At 37.5% G+C, this 5969-nt stretch overlaps 1 protein-coding gene across 1 annotated transcript in view; it reads right to left on the reverse strand.

Annotated features, from left to right (window-relative positions):
* Positions 1–5789: 5789 nt before the first annotated feature.
* Positions 5790–5969, reverse strand: part of efna4 (ephrin A4) — a 24288-nt gene continuing 24108 nt past the window's right edge. The window contains exon 5 of the mRNA XM_010790585.1: positions 5790–5791. The gene's annotated coding sequence lies outside the window, so the exon portion shown is untranslated. The remainder of the gene's footprint in view (positions 5792–5969) is intronic.

Here is a 5969-nt window from a genome sequence, read left to right on the forward strand (position 1 = left end):
CATACTCACAGCTTTATTTGCGGAACACACACGTCCAGTTTAATACACATGGGTATAGAGATAAGGAGACTTCAGGGACTTTAAATGACCTTGTGGTGCAAGAGGCCATTGTAATGTGAGTAACTTAGTGGAATATTGAGCTGAGTCTTTATCTATGGGCAGCCGAAGCCCGATAAGACTCCAATAGACTCCCGGTATTAATAGACCCTGAAGCATCATGCCCAATACATCAACCTAAAAGTAGTAACTGCATTCATTTTCAGTCATTATAAAAACACAGTTTCAACACAGAACTGAATACAGAGCAAGACAAAATGTTGTGTAGTTTAAAAAAAGATATAGTGTACATCCAGATAAGCTGTAAATGCATTTCCATTTATGTAGGCTGTAATGTAGTTGAGCCTCTTGTGAAGCCAGAAAGGCAATTTCCTGGATAATAGGGCTAATGCTGCTATTTCATGGCTTATGATCTCTTTTGATGACATGTTTGTCACTGTTGAGGCATATGATGAGCTGGCTATGATTTTGACCTTCACGAAGAAATGTTTTGCTTCTTTTTCACTGTGAATAATGACGTAAGCATACTGAAATCAGCAGAAAGTGAGGGGGTACTTTTAGACTTGAGTCAAAGGAAAAGGACTTAAAAAGCAGCAGCAGTGTCCATTTCCATTTTAGTGTATAAAATATTTATGACTTTTTATGCCAGCAGAAGCATGCACAAACCAAAGCTTTTACATGATTATGTGATATTGAGTTTTGAAAAAAAGAAAATGTGTTAGCTTTGATTCTAGGATATGCTTGAACAGTCAACATTTCTGAATTTCTTTGGACTTAACAATGTTGATGTTTTCATTCGGCTGTGTATCAATACCAAAGCTGGAACCAAACTCGACCTCCAAAATAAACGTTGTAATTATGGACAGATGTTGCCATAATATATATATTTAGATCTAGAAGATCGTGAAAATGCAACGTCAAAGCTTCCTGCACGGCCTTTTGTGGCGACTGTGATCATAAACAATTTCATGGATGACATGTTTAGTTTTTAACTATCTGTCTGACTAAAGTGTTCCATATCCATATTTGCAGCTTGTGTTTTCCACCAATGAAACTGTAATTAGACTGTATCAAATTTCAACACGGCAAACTGGCTTATATTCTTGGATTGCCGGTGTTGATTACATCTCAGAATACAAAACTCTGGCTATTAATAGTCAAACAATGCTTATAAAGCTATATTATAATTATATGAAAATGCACCTGCTGAAATAAGTTTAAAAATGTATGTCTGGTTAAGTTTTAAACATTTCCAAGGTACCATGTTTCTTTCTTCTTAGAGTTTAACAGGGATTACATGAACAAGATACATGCTACAGCCTTTCCTTACATTTTGTAGGAATTCATTTCAATGTTGAGAGCTTCTTGGCTGGTAATTGACACCTTGAGCGATGTTCTTGTAAATTCTGTTGCTGTATATTTAACATATTTCAGAATCAGGGTGAATTGAGGTCAGAGGACGTCCCTGATGCTGGAAGTGTCCTTCTAAAGACTTAAGAAAATAAAGTTACAAATCCCTAATCGCAGGGCAGTGAAGATGGCTGTCTTTGGCCATTCTCTTATGAGCTATCCTTCACATTGGAAAAAAACATGCAAGGATTGTAAAAATAAACAGAAGTTTTTCCCGCACTCAATGGGACATATTTTTCTACTTCATTCATGTTGTTATGTTTTCACTGTTTTCACTGAGATGGGGCTATGAATGTGATTGTAGGGCAGAGCCATTTCAAAAGGTTCCACTGATCTTTTCCCAAATATAAGTTGTCATTTAGGCTCATAACTGCCGATACTCAAAAACTACTTCTTTTTTTTCTGAAATCTCACAAAATCTACTTAAAACAACTCCAGGCATAAAAAAGCTCTGATTTACAGGAAAACACTTTGATTTTCTGTTGGATGAAAATCGCACTCACTTATCTGCATTGAGGGTTATGTACTCCTCAAGGTAAAGTATCGTGTGTGTGTGTGTGTGTGTGTGTGTGTGTGTGTGTGTGTGTGTGTGTGTGTGTGTGTGTGTGTGTGTGTGTGTGCAAGCAATATAATATAGTGCTGCCTAAGACCTCAGAATAATATCAAGATCCGAGAACTATTCTAAAGTCGCCACCGATCAGTGAAGTGTCACATGACATCTCTTGCACATATTGCATCTACTTTTTCAATACTTTATAATCAGATTCGGTATATATTTCTCGGGGTGAATATTTGACCCTTCATGCAGTGGAGAGTAAAAGACTGACTTAAGATGCTAAATCTTTGGAGCAGACTCTCCACATAAACGCCTTTAGAGTCTTCAGAATTCAGTTTAAGAATATCCCTTTCATTTATTCTGGGAGGTTTCACTTCACTTGTTTCCCAAGCTGCTCGCTATATACCGCACTTATGTTATATAAAGGTAAAACATTGGAAGCCATGCAACTGCAATTATAGAAAAATAATGTAGGTGTAGTAATTGTGCAGATGCAGAAACCCCAAAGCTTTAAAGCTCAAGTGGTGTAATTATTGAATTGTTAAATATAAAATTAGTTTAAAAAGTTGAATCTGATGACAAAAGACAGCCCAAAACTTCCACACAAAAAAATCACGTTTCATCTCATTTATCAAACTGAAGCTCCAAAATGTCACCCAATATAATTTAAAATAAATTAATCTATTTAAAGACACATTAGCTTTTACACATTTATTACTGAAGATGTCACATTACAACACACCCGCTTTTAAGTAATTTGTTTGTTTAGTTTTGAACGCTATTTATTTGATTATATTTATATGAACTGATTTACTTCATCTTTAACATTAGTTCTGTTAAAAGCAAAAAAAAGGTTTATGGTATTGCTGAATGTATTTTGGGTGTAAGACTTTGGTTTGTGAGAACCTCTGAGGATTATCTTTGAATGGTTTCTACAGTGTTGATGAATCAGTGTTCTATTTCATTTCCAGGTAATGCTTAATAGTCAGGGTTTTTATTTCCTCTTCGGGCGTAGGCAGAGTTTGTTTGTTCTAAATAAAAATCCAAACCAACCGCAACTGCTTGGCTCGTATTCACATCCTTTCCACGTGTCAGGTAGCCAATAACAGTGTAATTATTTCTGCTGTGTGCTCACAAAGCAGCTACCGGTGTGTCACACAGTCTGTGATGAATGTGGAAAGACCAGAGTATAACAAGCAGAGAAAATAACATGTTACTTGTTAAACTCAGGCAAGAGCATTTTCAATAGATACATCAAAAAACAAGGCAGTCTTTTCGTGAATGTGTTCTCTTTCAAATCCATTATGCACAAAAAAGAAACCCAAGAACGCTCTGAAAAACATTCCCTGTACCGACTTTTTAGACTAAAAAGATAAACGAGATGTCATCTAAGAGAGTATATACATATTATTTCCATGCCAGATTTAGCATATTTTAAATCAGTTTAAACATTAAATTGGCCTCAGACAAGCCAAGGCAGGACCTTCTTATCTTAAAAAACAGGAATCAGATGCATTTGCTGAGCCTTTCTAGTGTAAAACATCTGTTATATGTCTAACACCCTGCACCATGTTTAAGTTATGGCTGTTGAGTGCAAACGAGCTCCAGTTGAGTTGAGCTGAGCTGAATTTCTCTCATCAGTTTTTCCGCATGCTGGTTCAGGCTTCACAGACCCTGGCTCTTTACATTAAAGCAAGCTCGCTGTGTGAAAGGCGTTTTCTAAATGCAGCCCATGTGTGCGGCTGCGAGCAGGGGGTATCGGTTGTGTCTGCCGGACAGCAAGCTGTGACAAATGTAGGATTATGAAACCAGCTTTTATTTGAACGCACCAAAACCAGACACAAACAAGCTGAATTCAGTCACACTTCATAGCAGCAAAGCAAAGCAGCTTCCTTCCTCATTCTCTCTTCCTTCCTTCTTTTCTTTCCCTCTTACTTTCATCACCTTTAATGTGTGACACTTTGATACTGAACATCCTATTTCCCGTGTTCTGGTCGGTTGGCTTTACATGCAGATGGGATTGTAATTTGCATAGACTCAAAGGTCTCCCTTCTCTCCTGATGCTTTCTGACAACGCAGTGTCTATTCATCCTCTGTGTTAAGCATCCCTATAGGACATCGCCTGAATTGCTGTCTCATGCTGCTTCAAGTCTCGTTTTACACCGCAGGAACTGCTGAGGAGTTGGATTAGGAACATATTTCTTTAGAGGAAAGCAACGCAATCACCAGGGCAGGCTTGCATCCGAACTGGATAGTTCTCTCCCATATCAAAGGTTTTCCCATATTTTTGTACAAAGCCACACCGAGTCATGCTGAGAACATATCACACACACACGGTCACACACACACGGTTAGCTCTGTGGAATATGTTGTACTGAAGAGTCTCACCTGGAGACAGACACTGGGGTGTTTCATCAGAAAAGTGAATTATGGTCCTAAAGAGAGGAACTCTGATCCCCCGGTTCTTCCTATACTCAAATCCCCTTTAGTGGCTGCTGTAATCATACTTTTATACCAGCCCACCTAAAATCTATCTTTGGAGAGCCAATTAAGTTTAAATATGCACAAGAGAAAAAATAAATAGCCACTTTGTTTATTCCTGCTCGTTCCACTTTGTCTCAAATGACACAAAAGTTGCTGTATCGGTATTTAAAATAGTGTTTGTTTGCAGTTTTGTATATTTCAAACAGACCTTGTTTCAAAAGCACAGCCGTGTGAAATTAAAAGATAACATCTTCATAAATATGGAGTTGTGGGTCTCGCACAAAAGAAAGTATTTTAGTACAGATACTTTTAGGCTCCAAGTCAATACCCATATCCTCTCCCTATGTCAACAGAGACGTCTTTCTGACTAAGTCTTCCGGTTCAAAATCAAAACATCATTTTGAAATTCATAAGATGGACTGACCAAAGATCCTGAGTCATAATACACAGGAAAGGCAGTGAGGAAGGAAGTGTGATAGATAATGTGAATAAAATTGTGAATCCAAAATGACATGAAGGATGAAACAGGCAAGTGAGAGGGATGAGTGACAAGAGAAAAAAGGACAAAGATGGAACTTTGGAAGACAAAATAACAAAGACCAAGGTAACAAACTTTAAAAAACAAAATGCAGAAGTGACTTCTCAAATACAGCATTAGAGAAAAAACATTAAAGTGCTTTATACTGCAACCTTGTAGTCAAGAAACATGATAATGTGCCCTTTAGTTCCCTTAGAGAAAATGTGATGCAGTGCCATAAAGGCTTCCCTACATGCTAAGGTCTTTTTTTGGTGCTGGTGCCCTTTGATTTGCTTTTCCCTCCCCTGGACACAAGAACAAATATAGTTCTGTGTCATGAATCGTAATCATTTTTATTGGAGTTCTTTGTTTTTGTGATTTACAAAATATTGGAACATTCTTTCCCTTTGGACCTTGAAGATTTAGAAATAAGAACGAGAAGTTAAGATGAGAAATCATACAAACGTCTCATTGACATGTAAATGTGACGGTTGCCAGAAACTATTAGAGGTCACAGGTCAAAGGTTGGGAATCCCTGATGGTAGTCAAATAATGTTAGGCTTTTTAAGGTAAATTCTTAAATTAACTCATATTTTTAGCTAACCGATGCATCTAGAGGAGTATAGGAATATGAAAAGGAACAACAACTAGAAGTATGCTATGTCCATCTGAATGTTACTTAAAAATACAATATTTGAGTAAATAAGTTGTTTATCTCCACAATTAGGGCAAATAAAATGTAGGTAATAGTCCTCAGACAAAGACTACTGGGCTTGCCAACCCTCCCGATTTTCGCGGGAGACTCCCAATTTCATTGCCCTCTCCCGGTTTCCTCCCGGGGTCATATTTCTCCCGCATTTCTCCCGATTTCTGACAAAATCAGATTTACTCACGACTGTTTCCACTCGGACTTTAATACAGCTACACTATTGTTTGGTTTCCATG

The sequence above is a fragment of the Notothenia coriiceps genome, unplaced genomic scaffold (assembly GCF_000735185.1).
Source record: "Notothenia coriiceps isolate Sejong01 unplaced genomic scaffold, NC01 NC01_scaffold00034470, whole genome shotgun sequence".
NCBI lineage: Eukaryota > Metazoa > Chordata > Actinopteri > Perciformes > Nototheniidae > Notothenia > Notothenia coriiceps.